We start from the raw sequence: 13,385 nt of genomic DNA, 5'->3' as shown, positions 1-13,385 counted from the left end.
GCACAGTAAGCGAGAATTAAAGAAAAAAGTTGAGTGCATATGCACAAGAAGAGTGGATATACAAGAGTTTAGAAAGAGTAAGGCCAAGGCAGATGAGGAATTTAGATGGGAACTGAAATAACTGATAGTGTAGAAATGGTAAAACTTTCATCCACTTCTTCTGTACGGAAGGGTGTGCTGTATGTATGGTGGTGCTGCAGTCTAGTTAATATCAAGTCAGGCTCTGCTTGCTATTGATCTAGTGTAACAATGTGTTTGAAAGTGTCAGAGGCAACTATTAGGCAATTTACTTTGTATTGTTTTATTATATCACGTATAGGCAGTCGAGAGGAGCCTTCTTGTGGTGCTGCCATTGCCTTGGGTGGCAAGAAGCTGATGTGAATCCTGCCTGGGAACAGAACCTCATCCTGCCCTTCGTCTTGCGAGAAGGACCCTGGCCCAGGCAGGTGGGGCGACATCTGCAAGGGGGCAGCCACTCCCTATGCCATGTTTTACATTAAAGAAAGTGACTCTCTGATGGCTAATTTCCAGCTTCTCCCACTAGCCGGAGACACCGAGAGCAATCCTGAGCACCAAACACTATACATATTCCCTGTTTGCTCCCTACACAACACAAGCGTACGACACACATATGGATCTGTTCAATTCACTTTGTGCAGAGAATGGATCCATATCACATGAACTACACTAACAAATGCCAGACAACAACACTGCATATGAGTGTGTGTCAGTTGCAACACATCCACAAACACTCTTCCTGTCATGCCAAACACAACTCCCCCCATCCCCTCCAATAAATCTCCCACTCATACAACCACAAACATCACAATTGAATCCCTGCACAAAAGGACTACACCTACAACACAGATCAACACCAGATGCAAACCACCTTGAACATGCATACACATACTACAGCTCAATGCTGACAGACTTAGGGGAGGGGATCACAACCAAGACATACACCTAGCACTACAAGACACAAAACTGACGAACACAAACTGGAACCCCCCAAAGGGACACTACTCACAAAATTCACTCAGACAGAAACGAAGTCTATGGAGGAGGCCTCATTACATACATTCACCCAACAGTTCTTTACAAAGACACATCACAAACAGCACAATTACTTTTCCAGAATGATACAACATGAGAAAGTCACTCAGTATCAAATCTGGTCACAAACAAGAAATCAGCATTTTTTATATTTACATTCCCCCTGACACTTCTCATGCTGAACCAGCACAATACAACCCTCAGCTCCTTCCCCTAACACAGACACTTAACTCTTGCTGGGGACTAACATTAATACCACTGCCTTGTATGAACACATTCAAAACAACTGCTGAGGCCTCAACAATGCTTCACAACTCAACATGTACATTCTCAATGACACCTCACAACACGCACTCACTTCATATCAGGCAAACTGCATCCCCTCCTCCCCAGACATCACATTCGGTTTAACAACATTTGCAGTCAACATCACCTGTCAAAAACTACCCAAACTCACTACAGATCATCACCCAATTATTATCATTACAGAAAAACAATCCAAATCACAGAAACCATGCCTCATATACACAAAGTACAAGAAAACAGACTGGCTCAACTTCACAAAAGAAAAAGAACAACACTTCAGGACACTAAACAATATACCCATCACAATCATTAACACATGCATTACAAAGTCCAACAACATCATACCCAATGCAGACACACATCGCATTCAACTAGGCGGGGGGTGGGGGGTTGGAGGGAGGGGGAACAATGCAAACCTTACACTGGAGATAGCTTGTCTCATAGGAATGCAACAGACTTAAACTCATCATTACCCTAAACACAAATGCACACATGACACCATCACACGGTTCCAAGACCTAAACATGAAATCATCAACATAAACTGTACAAAGAAATGGGAAAATTGGAGCACCACTGTAAGAACATATGGTCACTTTACAGATCCCTCTAACCCTTCTTGGCTCTACAAAATACTTACCAGTATCACTTGATTACAAACACACACTTCCAGGTACTAATGCCACTATCACCTCCAACAACTGATACATCCCTTACTACAAAGAACAGGCAAACACACTCATAAACCACTACACAAACATAAATCAATTAACATCAACATGCACCAAGTCTCAAAAAAACCCTCTCAACATAAGCAGTCTTTTCCACTCAACCACAATGCAACCCCCTTCTCTCCAAAACAGACATGTAACTTAATCAAGAAAACAAAGAACTCTACGTGCTCATGGTCAGCTGGCATCAGCAACATGCACCTGAAACATCTAGGACCAACTGGCATCAAGGTCTTGACAAACATCAATAACTACTCTTATGCTATCTATCTATCTATAGCCCGATGCCCTAATCCCACAAAGAGTGGCCGCAGACAAAATGCCTTCAAGTCGCTCTGTCACCTACCATTTGACTACCCCCCCTCCAACTCACCCCCCCCTCCCTCATATACCTCTCAACTCCATCCCTCCACCTCATCCTCAGTCTACCCCTCCCTCTCCTTCCCTCCACCTCACCTACATACACCCTCTTAGTCAGTCTTTCATTCTCCATTCTCTCCACATGTCCAAACCACCTCAGTGTATTTCTCCTAATCTTCTCAACCACATCCACATCCACCCCACAATATTCCTTCACTTCTTCATTCGTCAACCTGTCCCTCCACGTCACTCCACATGCTCAAGTAACTCATTTCCACTGCTCTCACTCTTGACTTGTTCCCCTCTTGCAAGGCCCATGCTTCGCTTCCATACGTCAGGGTAGGGATCACAATACTATCATGCAGTGACTTCTTAACTTCCATACTCACCTCCCTATTTCTCATCACTGCTTTCAGTGAACGAACAACCTTCCTTCCCTGCTGTACCCTTTCACGCACTTCATCCCCCAAAGTTCCATCCTTACTCATCACACTACCCAAATACTTGAATGCACTCACAGTCTCCATATCCTCACCATCCAACCTCACTGTATATTCTGTGACTTCATTCCTCTCAAACACCATAACTTTACTTTTGTTTACATTAACTTTCAGATTCCTCCTCCTACACACTGTCCCAAATTCATTCACCAAACCTTGCAACTCCCATTCATCTTCACTCAACAATACTGTATCATCAGCAAACAGCAACACCAGAATCTTCTAAATCTCACCCTCATTCATTAGAGCCACCTCAACATCCACTGCCCTACCTTGCACCTCCTTTACAACCCCATCCATGTATATATTAAACAGCCACAGAGACATCACACAACCCTGTTTCAGTCCCACACTGAGATCAAAGAACTCACTCAGCTCACCATCCACTCGTATCGTAGCCCTAGCTCCTTCGTACATACTCTTCACAGCACTCATCAATTTCCCATCCACTCCATATATTCTTAATACCTTCCACATACCTTGCCTATCTATTCTGTCATAAGCTTTCTCCAAGTCCATGAAGGCAGCATACACTTTCTTTCCCTTCTCCAGATACTTCTCCACTAAACATCTTAAAACAAATATCTGATCTACACACCCTTTTCCCTTCCTAAATCCCCCTTGTTCTTCTCCAACTAGCTCCTCTGTCATATGCCTAACCCTATCAGTGAGTATTCTACCATATATTTTACCAGTCACACTAAGAAGGCAAATACCCCTATGGTTAGCACATACTTCTCTCTCCCCTTTTCCTTTGTATAAAGGAACAATTATACCTGATTTCCAGTCCTCTGGAACCCATCCCTCTTCCCAAGCCAATCTACACAATTTCCATATCCACTCCACAACAATCTCACCCCCATACCTCAGCATTTCACCACACACTCCATCAATTCCTGGTGCCTTTCCCAACTTAATATTCTTCATCACTTCCACTACTTCCGCCCTACTGATCTCTTCCTCCCTCCTCTCATCTCTTCGTCTCCCAGCCATTCCCCAACCACTTATACTCACACTGCTCTCACTCTCTACATTCAACAAATTCTCAAAGTGCTCCTTCCATCTCCTCAATTTCTCTCTCTTCTCCACCAACTATCTATTATACCTATCTTTCACTCCCCTACTATTTCCCCTTTCACACTGCCTTACTTTCTTTATCTCCTTCCAAAACAATTTCTTACTCTCCCTCCATTTCACACTCAGATTCCTCCCAAACTCTTCATCCACTTTCTTCTTACTCTCCTTCACCAGTCTCTTCACCTCCTTTCTCCTGCTCACATATACCTCTCTCTTCTCTCTCTCATCTTCTCCCCTACCTCTCCTTGCTAACCATTCACTATATGCCTTCTTCTTTTGTTCCACAGCTCGTTTCACCTCATCATTCCACCATGCTGTCCCTTGCACACCCTTGCATCTCCTCCTCACTCCACAAACCACCTCACACACTGCACCCATCTCTTCCGTGAATATCTTACATATGTCTTCCACCCCTTCCATCTGCTCTAGCTCATATCTTCCCAATCTTTCTTCCACGATGCTCTTATACTTTGCCATTTTCTCACTATCTTGCAAATTCTCCACTCTTCTTACAAGAACTGTTTCCTCCTGTCTTCCCCTTTGTCTCCTCAACCATTTTCCTTGCAGCTTTACCTTGGCCATCACTAAGTGATGGTCCGAGACTCAATTCCCCCACCCTCTCCACACTCTTGCATCCAACACTTGTCTTCTCATTCGCTCATCCACACACACGTAGTCTATCACTGCCTTTCGTTCAATAAGTTCACCATCCATCCTCCTCATTACTCTCCATGTATACCGGTGGATCATCTTATGTCGAAAGTAGGTGTTGGCTATTGCCAACCCCTTACCAGCACAGATGTCCACCAAAACACTACCATTCCCATCTACTTCAGCTGGCACACACCACTGACCAACCACTCCATCCATTCGTACATTCCCAACTTTGCCATTCATGTCTCCAATCAAAAGCACTCTTATGCACACTGTGGTATTCCCAGTGCTTGGAAACATGGAACAATCATCACTATACTCAAGCCGAACAGAGACCCAACACTCCCTTCTTCATACAGACCCATAACACTACCTAGCATACCATCCAAAATAAATGAATGCCTCATTCTCAACAAAGACCTTACTAACTAATCTCACACAACAGGTAATGGATGGGATAAACTCTGTGACACCCTAATGAAGTACACTTCTCACAATAGATATCAGTACAGCTCTTTCAATGCTATATCCCAATGCACACTAATCACCAAGACATAAAACACAAATATGAAGACCACTACCAAAAACTGGCTTGCCAACTATTTGTCCAGTAGACAAGCACATGTTACATTTCAGGGCAAGACATCAAGAACATAAAACTTCCCTAACGGTCTTCCACAGGGCTCTGTTCTCTCTCACCCACACTCTTCAATCTATACATGCATGATATTCCCACACCTCAACGCCCCAAAAAACATAGCCTCGTATGCAAATGACATCACAATAACAACCACATACCACATTGCAGACAAAGCCTGCAAACTGCCACAGGATTTCCTCAACACACTACAGACTTGGGGTGGGGAAAAAGAGAGTGATAATTGCCCCAGCCAAATCCACCACCACACTCATTACCAGCAGTAAACATGAACACAGGTACTACCCCAACACCAATGTATGTGAGCCACACACTCCCTCCACAAAGATCCTTGGAGTGACATATGACACCGGACTCACCTTTAAAGATCATGTACAATACAAGACATCAAGAGGTGATGCACCCCCAGACTCAATGCACTTAAGGCAACTACAGGGCCAGACTCTGAGAAACAAAAAGAAACACTCTCCTTAATCTACAAATAATACATCAGACCAATGATGTCCTATGCCTCCATGGTATGGGCACCCATCCTATCTAAGACTGAAAGTAGGACTACAAATACGGGTGATTCTGTGTGTGTGTATACGCCAATGGAAGATCCTGCAAGCAGAGTGAAAGAAGAGTTCTGGACAAATGTGGAGGCGTCCATGGAAAAGTTTGAAAGGAGTGAATGTGTTTTTGATTGGAGGTATGAATGGAAAAGTAGAGAGTGTGAAGATGGATGGAGTAGTTGGTGAGTCGGGTGTGCCGGCAGAAGTGGATGAGAATGGCAGTGCTCTAGTGGACATTTTTGCCGGGAGGGGGTTGGTGATAGCCAATACCCTCATCAGACACAAAATGATCCATAGGTACACATGGAGAGTGATTAGATGGGTAGGTGGTGAACTGAATGAATGGAAGGCAATGATGGATTGTGTGTGTGTGTGTGTGGATGATAGAATGAGAAGGTGTGTAATGGATGCAAGAGCATATAGAGGTTGGGTGAGTGGACTTTCTGACCACCACTTGGTGGTGGCGAGAGTCAAGGTTCAAATGAAATGGAGGAATAGAGGAAGGGAAGGGCAGGAGGAAGTAGTTCATACAAGGAGGGTGGAAAGGTTACAGGAGGATGGAAAAAAGGCAGAATATATGAGAGAAGTGGAGGATCAATTGGGTAAATATGATTTGGAGCAGATGGGGGACGTGGAAGGTGTGTGCAAGATATTCACAGAAGAAATCTGTGCAGCAGAGGTGGTGTGTGGGGTGAAGAGAAGACAAAAGGGTGCAAGGAACAGCATGGTGGAATGAAGAGGTGAGACAGGCTGTGACACAAAAGAAAGCATATAATAAGTGGATGAGAAACAAGGGCGTGAAGGAAGTTGTAAGAAGGAAGACAGAGGTATATGTAGAGAAGAAGACAGAAGTGAAAAGATTAGTATGAGAGAGTTACAAGAAAGTGGATGAGGAATTTGGAAGGAACTTGATTGTAAAGTGTAGGGAATGTAGAAAATGTTCTGGAAAGTGGTTAGGAGCGTTAGACAGGGTGTTAAAGAAGTTAGTCGGGGAGTGAAAGATAAAAATGGTATATTGCTCGTGGATAAAGGTGAAAAAGTGAGCAGATGGAGAGAACACTTTAAGGAGCTGTTGAACACAAAGAATGAAAGAACACTCAACCCCCTGCTATCACGCGTTCAGCTATCACGCTTATCTGCTATCACGCACCCCAAGACCGCTATCACGCGTCGAGTTTGAAGACAGGCTAAGCGAAACTTATTCACACGGCACTTCATACGAGGTTTGCAGAGGATACGATGGTTAATCGGAATGGTAACGTGGTAAAATTCCCGATTATAGCACAGGCATTTGGAATGCATCTGAACGGATTCCTGCCGAGGACACGACGGGCATAACAGTGACCAAAACCCATTCGGCTCGAGAGAATATATCGTACTACAGCATTGAAATTAGCCTAACACTGAATACTTATTAATATTGTATTTTAGAATATCAATCGTTTTGAAACCGAATACTTATTAATATTGTATTTTAGAATATCAATCGTTTTGAAACCCTTATAAAGAGTTAATATTTCTTATGCCGAAAAAACTGTGATGTCGATAAAGTAATCATGTGTTTACAACTGAAACGGGGCTCTGACGACAGTGTGAGGAACGTGTGTGATAGTGTCCAAGTTTTGGTCCACTTAAATGTTCCTCAGCCGTTCCTGATATAAGGTACCATGTGATATCCCCTTTAGCTGTGGACACTAAAGAAATGGAGACAGCCAAAGAGATCTGGCGGCAACTAAGCCACTCCCAAGCCTCGGAACCCATCAAACCACCCAAGCCGTAATCCTTTTAAAAGTTTGATGGCCTTTTATGTTGTTTATTTATTCATTATACTGTTATTATTAATATAATAATGCTTTATTTCATGTTAGTGGAGAGATTGGCAGGAAATCGTAGGCATAAAGTGGTTAAAAGTTAGAAAAATGGGCCACCGAAAAACCAATTAGAAATTTTCCCATTGATTATTCATTTCAGCTATTGCGTATTCAGCTATCACGCGCGTTTCCTGTGACCAATTAGGAGCGATAGCAGGTGGTTGAGTGTAATGCGAGTATGAGTGGCTGGGGCATGGGTGGGAGAAGGAAGGATGTGAGAAGAGAGGAAGAAATCAGCAGGATGGAAGTTGTGGAAGCAATGAAGAAAGTCAAGATTGGGAAAGCCCCAAGCAATGATGGAGTGTGTGGTAAAATGCTGAAGCACGGAGAAAAGATGGTAGCAGAATGGATATCAAAGATGTGCAGATTGGCTTTGGAGAAAGGTAAAGTCCCGGAGGATTGGAAGTCAGGTTTAATTATTCCCCTGTACAAAGGAAAACGAGAAAAAGAAGTGCGCGGTAATCATAGGGGCATTTTTCTTCTTAGTGTAAAAGGAAAAGTATATGGCAGGATACTTACTGACAGGTTAGAGAAATAACAGGGGAATTAGTTGGAGAAGAACATGAGGGTTTTTGGGAGGGGAGAGGTTGTGTAGATCAGATACTCATTCTTAGGTCTTTGGTGCAATAGTTTCCAGAGAAGGGAACAAAGTTGTATGCAGCCTTCATGGATTCGGAGAAAGCATATGACAGGATGGACAGACAAGGATTGTGGAAAGTATTAAGAATATATGGAGTAGATGGGAAGTTGTTGAATGCCGTGAAGAGTATGTATGAGGGGGCTAAGGCTGCAATGTATGTGGATTGTGAACTGAGTGAATTTTTCTATTTGAAGGTTGGGCTGAAATAGGGATGTGTTATGTCTCCATGGCAGTTCAATCTGTATATGGATGGGGTCATAAAAGAGATACAAGGTAGGTCAGTGGATGTTTGAGCAGCCCTAATGAGAGAGGGCAATGTGTGGAAACTCCCTGTACTGTTGTTTGCAGATGATACTGTGTTGTTAAGTGAAGACGAAGAGGAACTGCAAGGCTTGGTGAATGAGTTTGGGACTGTGTATATGAAACAGAAACTAAAGGTGAATGTTGGGAAGAGTAAAGTTATGGTTTTCAAGAGAAATGAAGTCACTGAATGTACAGTGAGGTTGGATGATAAGGAAATGGAAAATGTGAGGCATCTAAGTACTTGGGTAGTGTGATAACTAAGGATGGAAGTTTCGAGGGTGAAGTGATTGGAAGGGTACAACAAGGAAGAAAGGTTGCTGGTTCCTTGAAAGCAGTGATAAGGAACAGGGAAGTGAGCATGGAAGTGAAAGAGTTACTACATAACAGTATTGTGATACCAACTCTAATGTATGGAAGTGAAGCTTGGACCTTGTTGGTGGGACAGAAGTCAAGAGTGACAGCAGTGGAAATGGGTTTGTTGAGAGGAGCATGTGGAGTTACATGGAGAGACAGACTGACAAATGAGGAAGTGAAGAAGCATTGTGGTGTGGATAATGATGTGACAGGATGTGTTAGGAGAAACACAATGAGGTAGTTTTGCCATGTGGAAAGGATGGAGAACGAGAGACTGATGAGGACAGTGTATGTGAGTGAGGTGGAGGGTAGGAGAGGGAGGGGGAGGCCAAGGATGAGATGAAGGGATGGAGTGGAGAGGTATATGAGAGAGGGGGTTGTGAGCTGGGAGCAGGGCAGTGAAATGGCAAGGGACAGGGTAACATGGAGGCGATCTGTTTCTGGCCACTCCTTACGGGATTGAGGCATCTGGCAATAGACAGACACACAGACCTTGCAAATCATGCACAACAATGCCCTATGCATCATCACTGGCTGCACCAAAATCACTCCCACAGCTTGCTTACACATTGAAACTAAAGTCCTCCTGTCAAATACTACCTCAATATGAGGAGCACAGAATTCTATGCAGCAGCCTGTGCCAATACACAAAATCCCTGTCATTATATCTGAGACACACAATACACCTAGGCACATAAAACAATCAGTACACATGCATTATCAAACCTTATACTCCAGACATTCCAACATTAGCATCAAAGAAACAACTACATACTCACTTTGCAAGCAAGGCAATACAACACCTCTAACACAACACATTACTACAAGTTCCTCTCCTGACATCCACCCACTGGAGGTGTCTTTAAATAGAGATGACTGAGTTCACCTAGCAAGGCTAGGAGCAGGACATCACCCAGCCCTTTTCAGCTATCAGCTTATACTAGGACTGAGTGGTATCATAGATGACACATGTATAGCTTGTAGCACAGACCCACTCAATATACTATAATGCATATAATGGAGGCAGTGCACAGCACATACCACACCAGACACAGACACAACATCAGTGGTGTAAGACACTCTTGTGTCTTTCCTTCACTCTTTCCTCTTCCTTCTGCCTTTGGACGATTCTACACTGAGTGACTAGCCAAATGGTTTCCTGTACACCAGGAAACCATTCACTATGCTGGGTTGTAACCATATAACCAAATTATGATGCCTGGTAGTTTTGTGGGTAATTAAGACGCTCCAGTCGGATTGAGCCTCTGAAGGTTTATATCCAAGGGATGGTTGGGGTTTAATGCTCACGTAATGCCACTCAGGGATGAGTGAGACTGGTCACTCTCTTCTTACATGTCAGGAACAACCTGCCTAACCCCAGGCCCCTCCGTTCCTCATGGGGCAACATAGGATTGGATGATGGATGAATGGATGGGTGAAACAGGCTTATAGGAGTATCAGCAAGAAGGAGAACAATGAATGACTTTGATAACACTGCTACAAATACAAACTCCTAAAATTTAAAAAATGTCAATACAAAAATGGCTTATGTAAATGTCAATGAGGTTTGCTGATTAAACAGAGTCCATTACTCGTAATATACCAGAATCAGGCCACGAGGAGACATCTTAGTAAAAACTGTTGATGTTGTAACCATATGAAAAACTGATGGCAAAAGCTACTGTTGAAGTTGTAACCAAATGAAAAATTGATGGGAAAAGCGGACTTAATCCATCCTTTACCACCCTGCCTGTTGCTGTCGGTGAGTGTTTATAAGTATGATATAACTATCATCAACCTGTTAATATACTGTTCAATTTGGTGGAGAGGGAGAGACTGAGAGAGAGAGAATGATGGTGACAGTACTCACAGTCACTGATGGCATTAGAACAAAATGAAGATTTCCACACTAAAAATTATGACTGTTACATGACATTATTAGCACTATACTTTTGTGCCTGGAACAGCTGGATCTTACTGTACTTTACTTTGTTTTGCTGGCAGGACAGTATATTATGCATAAAAACAACGGGGAAATATCGTAATTAATAACTGGTGTGGAAACTCTGGCGTATTCACTGGCAATAATGTCATAAACTTGGGAATCTGTGGATGAATGGGATCATCAGTGTTGATGTTAAAATATGCCTGTCTCTCCTTTTGATATCTGTTACACTGTATTACTGTGTTTCTTACTTTTTCATAATGGGTTATCATCTGTGAATAACACTCACATGTTAATAATAATTACAGCTATAGAGTATAAAGATGGAGATGGAAACATGACAAGCTTTCTATTAACCAAGTTCTCCTCATAATGAAAACCAGTTGGCCACAAGAATGGAAACTCAGGCAGACTCCAACTGCAGGGTTCAGATGAATTCGCTATTGAGTGTAATTGTATAGTTTCATCAGTTTCAGCAGTTACACTGTTTTATAGATGGTGTTGATACTGTTGCTGCTGTTACTCAACCCCAGTCTGAGTGAACAAAGCTGTCAACCACAGTTAAGCAACTGCCCCAACGGGGTTGTCCCAAAAGGAAGTGTAAAGTCACCAGTAAGCAGAAGGAAGTGGAAAGAATGATGGATAGAAAGGCAAAAGAAGAAGGAAGGACGAGAGGAAAGGGCAGACACCTGAAGTAGCACACCCTGTTTCATATATGCACATTTCAGTTAGCAAACTAAATTTATTGCATAACTGGTACATGATAAATGACAATGCTAAATGTAGTTTATGTTACTGATGACTTAAATACAAACTATGAAAGCTGAACAAACTCCTACTCAGTGATGCCTCTTTGAATATGATGAATCAAATTTCATCCATCCATCATCCAATCCTACATTGCCCCATGAGGAGCGTCGGAGCCCGGGGCAAGGCAGTTGGTCCCGACATTTAAGATGAGAGTGAAGAATCAAATTTAAATTGTCAAACTACCCAGCACTTAAGACTGCTACACAACACTACTGGGACTAAGCTTTTGCGACTGAAGTGACTGGTTGTTAGGATACTTTCTTTTCCTAACAGGGCAATATATTATGCATAAAAACGCCAAGGAAATATAATTAATAAATGACATTGAAACTGTCATGTATGTAGATATAAAGATGTCACACAGCTGTGAATCTATGGATGGGTGTGATCGCCAATGCTGTAAGTAAACCCTCGATATAACGAACCCTTTTATAGCGAACTTCGGATATAATGACCCACCATTTCCTGAGCGAACTTCCGCCATAAACAGTGACTGATGGTTGGTGCATGTCGCAGAAGTTCGCAATCCACAATTCCCAGAGCGAACTTCCACCGGAAATAGCGACCTTTGCTTGGTGTATGCAGCGGAAGTTCGTGACCGAACGTTCCCTGAGCGAACTTCTGCAGGATATAGTGACCTCTGGTCAGTGTATGCTGCGGAAGTATGCATGCACCCAGCTCCCGTGACTCACCGTTGAGGGAGTGCCTGCTTGACAGGTCACGTAGGCTAACTAGCCCGCGCGCCTCACTCCTTTCTGCATTGGGTCTTTCTCAGTCTGTGAGTAGTATTCACTCTGTCTGGTTCTCTCCCGCCTTACCTCTCTCACATGCGTGACCTCTGGTACCACGAGTGCCCTACCAACACTTCCAACCAACGGCAAGAATGGCTTCTAAATCAACGAACCCTGCATCTTAAGCAAGGGGAAGAGGAAGATTCTCTCCCTCACTGAGAAGTTGCAAATTATTAAGAAGTTTGAGGAAGGGGCTACACGAAGTCAACTGTGGAGTAAGTACGACCTCAAGAAAACAACAGTCCATGACCTCACCAAGGGGAAGGAGAAAGTGAAGTAGGCCATGAAAGCTGTGGAGGCCAGAAAGAAGGGGAAGGAACTGTACTCCAAGCGACGACTTCCCATGGAAAATATTGAGAAGGCAGTGTACAAGTGGTACACGCAGGAGAGAGCAGAGGGTGTTCCTATTCGCTGCATCAACATTCAGCATGTGGCGCAGAGGCTTGCTGGTCACCTAGGCCACAAAAATTTCAAGAGCAGTGATGGCTGGCTGTGACTCTTTAGGCAGCATCAGGCTTTGTCAATATGGCAATAAGGGGCGAGCTTCTCAGCGCCGACGCCGACGCAGTGGACCCCTTCATAAACCACTTTCGTCAGCTAAAGGAAGAGGAGGGCCTCCATGACTTCCAAACCTATAATGCTGACAAAACTGGTCTATTAGGCAGGTCTCCAAGACAATCAGCAGCACTCTGGGGAGGAAGTGCGAAGAACTGCATATCGCTGTTGGCGTGTGCAAACACCGACAGGTCCCACCGCCTGAAACCAGTTGTTGTGGGTAA

At 43.5% G+C, this 13,385-nt stretch overlaps 1 protein-coding gene across 1 annotated transcript in view; it reads right to left on the bottom strand.

Annotated features, from left to right (window-relative positions):
• Nucleotides 1-13,385, bottom strand: part of SIDL (SIDL trafficking protein particle complex subunit 10) — a 578,423-nt gene that overhangs the window by 389,392 nt on the left and 175,646 nt on the right. The window lies entirely within an intron of this gene.

The sequence above is a fragment of the Coenobita brevimanus genome, chromosome 62, assembly GCF_032717465.1.
Source record: "Coenobita brevimanus isolate Jiangsu-jjx chromosome 62, ASM3271746v2, whole genome shotgun sequence".
NCBI classification, from domain to species: domain Eukaryota; kingdom Metazoa; phylum Arthropoda; class Malacostraca; order Decapoda; family Coenobitidae; genus Coenobita; species Coenobita brevimanus.
This window is presented reverse-complemented; position numbering and strand designations above follow the sequence as displayed.